This window comes from Haplochromis burtoni, unplaced genomic scaffold, assembly GCF_018398535.1.
Source record: "Haplochromis burtoni strain Fernald_Lab_line unplaced genomic scaffold, NCSU_Asbu1 Contig_138, whole genome shotgun sequence".
NCBI lineage: Eukaryota > Metazoa > Chordata > Actinopteri > Cichliformes > Cichlidae > Haplochromis > Haplochromis burtoni.
Genome location: NW_024582499.1, coordinates 1192179 through 1195803, shown reverse-complemented (window position 1 = coordinate 1195803; position 3625 = coordinate 1192179). Strand labels below are relative to the sequence as shown.

Genomic DNA, 3625 nt, shown 5'->3' with positions numbered 1-3625 from the left:
GTGTGTGTGTGTGTGTGTGTGTGTGTGTGTATTAGACAGTAATCTGACTCTGAAGCTGGACTCAGACTAAACCCTTCAGATTAGTCAAATGGGCATTTCGGTTAAGTAATCTTCATCTCACTGATGATGAGGAGGAAAAGGAGGATGAGGAGGAGGAGCATGATGTCACTGCCTCAAGCCGATCACATGCCAGGGTGGTCAGTGGGTGAGCTTCATTCGGGTTTCTGGGTTAAATCGGGTAAAGGAGTCTTCAGGTTGTCTCTTTAAACCAGAGTCCATTCAGAAAATCTACAATTTAACATTTTTATCAGTGCGGCCCTGAACTGTGACTGTCAGGCTGCTGCAGGAATCTAATGATTGCACAAAGAAACAAAGTCATGCATTAGAGCTGCTCCTCACTGCCAGCAGCGAAACCTTCATTTTGTTTTCAATAAACTTTGACCACACCGCCTCTATTTTAAATCTGTTAATTGATTTTCATCAGTTTCCATTTGTTCCATCTACATGTGAATCACCTTTACTGTGAATTATCAAGGTTATTAAACATTGGTTATGATATTTTTTCATTTGGACAGTTTTTATGTATTTGATGCATTTTGTTGTTCTATTATAATCTTATTGTCATACTTATGCAGCATGTGGGCAGCTCCTGTTCTTTTCAATAAAAAGGAGCTGGAGGAATAACACGGCTTTGCTTGTGAGTTAAACTGAAATAATTTAATCGATAATCAAAATTCATATTTGGATTTTTTTCAAAGTCTCTGTGATTTTTTATTTCTGTTTTTCTCTAAAAGAACGAGGTTTTGTATAAAAGAAACCTGGAGTGCGTACAGTCAGAAATCCAAACACAAAATCATTTCAACCAGAATTATAAGAAAGACGTGGTGTCAAACGAAAAGCAGCACAGATGGAGGTACGAGTAAATCTTCTGAGAGGAAAAAGAAGGTTTTTAAAACTTAATGTTGAGGAACACTTTTTAGGCAGATTCTTTCATATTTCACCTGCAGCTTTCATGTCCTGGTGACCATTAAAAACTGGCAGCTGTCATCAGAGGATGGGTACACTGAGGTCAGAAAGGTGTGGACATGCTCAGTAAAAATATTAAGGCAGGCTGTGATGGTTAAAAGACGCTCAGTTGGTACTAAGGTGCACAGAGTGTGCAAAGAAAATATGCTCCACACCATTTCACCAACAGCAGCCTGAACTGTTCACAAAGCAGGATGGATTCATGCTGTCATGCTGTTTAAAGTCTGTCCCTATCATGTGAATGATGCAGCAGAAATTGAGACTGACCAAACAATGTCTTTCCAGTCTTCTCCTGCCCAGTTTTGGTGAGCCCGCGGGAGCTGCAGCCTCAGTTTTCGGTCTTCTGCTGCTGTAACCCTGCTTCAAGGTTCAATGTGTTGGCCGTTCAGAGATGCTCTTCTGCATACCTTGGCAGCAATGGGTGGTTATTTAAGTAAATGTTGCTTTCTTATCGCCTCAAAGCAGCTTGTCAACACATCATTTTTACCCAGAGAGCTGCAGCTCACAGGGTATTTTCCCTTTTACAGACCATTCTCTGTAAACCCTGGAGATGCATGTTTGGGAAAATCCCGGCAGATGATCATTTTCTGAACTACTCGGACAGACCCTCTGGCACCAGCAACCATCACTGTTCTTCCTCATTCTGATGAGTAGGTCAGCTTGACCATGTCTACATGCCTAAATGCAATGAGCTGCTGCCATGTGGTTGCCTCATTAGATATTTGTGCTAACAAGCAGTTGAACAGGTGTACCTAATAAAGTGGCTGATGAGCTTAAGTGACTGGAAACATTCCCAAGATAGCAAGATGTCTGGAAGAGGAGTGGGTAAACTGAAGCAAGTTAGCTGAGCACTGGAATCCAGATTTAAACACAGTTTCTTTCTGTCTTTAAAAGCATGAACTTTAAGTATCTGAACAAACCATTTTCCCCAGTGTTCCATGTATTGTGTTCAGTAATTCAAACCTTCATGCAGAACATCAAGAGTTTGAACAAAAAAAAAGGTTCAGCTGTTCCTAAACATCACAAAATAAAGGAGCATTCTGCTCTTTTTCCCACTTTGTCAGCAAACCACAGACTCAGACCGATAATCTCCTTCAGCACCATCAACCGGATTGTCACTGCAAACTAAACCAGAGCGCCACTTCTCCCTCTGGAAGGAGTCCCAACAACTTTACTATTCTATAGGCTACATTCAGCAGGAGCCAACATGCTGCAACCACAGACAGGAAGTCTGATACACCAACAAAGCAGCAGTTAAAGCCTGAGCAGGATCTGTGGAAGGGTAACACAGTGCAACTTTAAAAACTGAATCAGGACCAGCAGATCTGCATCAGCCTGGAGTCATGTGGTATCCAGGAGCTTAAGGGGCCCCGAGGGCCCAAACAGAAAATATCAGCGGCCCTGCCCAGTTTCCCTAGAAATACTGACCACATTAATTTAAACTGGAACAAAGAGCAGGTCCAGCAACTTTCTGTGTGTTTGTGTAGGAGGAGGAGAGGGGGAGGAGAGGGGGAGGACGGGGAGGAGAGGGGGAGGGGGGGGGTTGTATTGTTTTTTGTTTATGTTCTCAGAGTGTCGCGTGATGCTCACTTCCCTTATGCAAGTCTGCAAAGGTGACTTCTAAACTCGCTCCAGCCATAACAGCAGCACAGAGTGTGAGAGTGTGTGTGTCTGTGTGTGTTGGAATGCCAGCTATTCAGTGGCTGCTGCGGCCGTGCCGTGCCGTGCCAGGACAGGCTGGAAACGGCCGACACGGACACACACAGAAGCACTCAGTGAGGAGGCAGACTTACAAACTGAACCCAGCACCACATTTATCACTCCTGCTGTTAAACCGGCTTCAGTCAGACCGCCGGCCAGACTCCCTGACGGGATTGTCCACTTTTAAACTCCCAGTCCAGAGTCTGAGCCGCTCTGTATTTACGGCTCTGTAAATAAAACCCGGGGAACATAACCTGGTGCTGGTCATAATATCAATGTTTCTGAGCGGAGTCAAAGAGCATCTCCTCCCGGTTCTAAAGCCATCGGCAGCTGCCTCCCTCAGATAAACAGCCTAACGGAAAACCGGCAACATCTAAAACTACTACATTCCTGAATGGAGTCTGGCGTGTGTCGGGCAGACACGCCTGACTCTCACGCCTTTTCCTTCCTACAGCAGCGGGACAACTCAGAGCCGTGACAAGGGGGGCGATGAGGTCCGGGTCCGACTCACCTGAGCTCGCCAGGCTGCTGTGCCGTCCTCCCGGCGTCCGAGTAGCCCGAGAAACTTCCAAAAGACCCCAGCAGACACCCGGATCCGCACAGTCCGCGCGGAGAGACGCACAACAGGTTTGACAGAGACCCCGCCCCGCTGCGCTCCAAGGTCCACAGCCGAAAACCCACCGCGAAGCCTGGCTTAGAAATCCAGAGGTTTTAATAATTAAAAGCTATCGATCCCATCTGTCCAGTCAACACTCAGTGTCAGTCAGAATATCGATCCTCTGAAAGTGAAATACTTCATGCGTGGGTTTAATATGAGAAAAAAAATGTTTATTTATATGAATAAAATAGGCGACTTTTACCTCTGATACTTAAGATGGCCCAATTAAATCCACGTTTA

General features: G+C 45.2%; 1 protein-coding gene across 2 annotated transcripts in view; it reads right to left on the bottom strand.

Moving 5' to 3' along the window:
* plxnb3 (plexin B3) overlaps nucleotides 1-3391 on the bottom strand; it is a gene marked incomplete at its 3' end in the record, with an annotated part of 88624 nt that extends 85233 nt beyond the window's left edge. For both annotated transcript variants that reach the window (XM_042224455.1, XM_042224459.1), the window contains 1 exon segment: nucleotides 3239-3391.
* Between the last annotated feature and the right edge of the window lie 234 nt (nucleotides 3392-3625).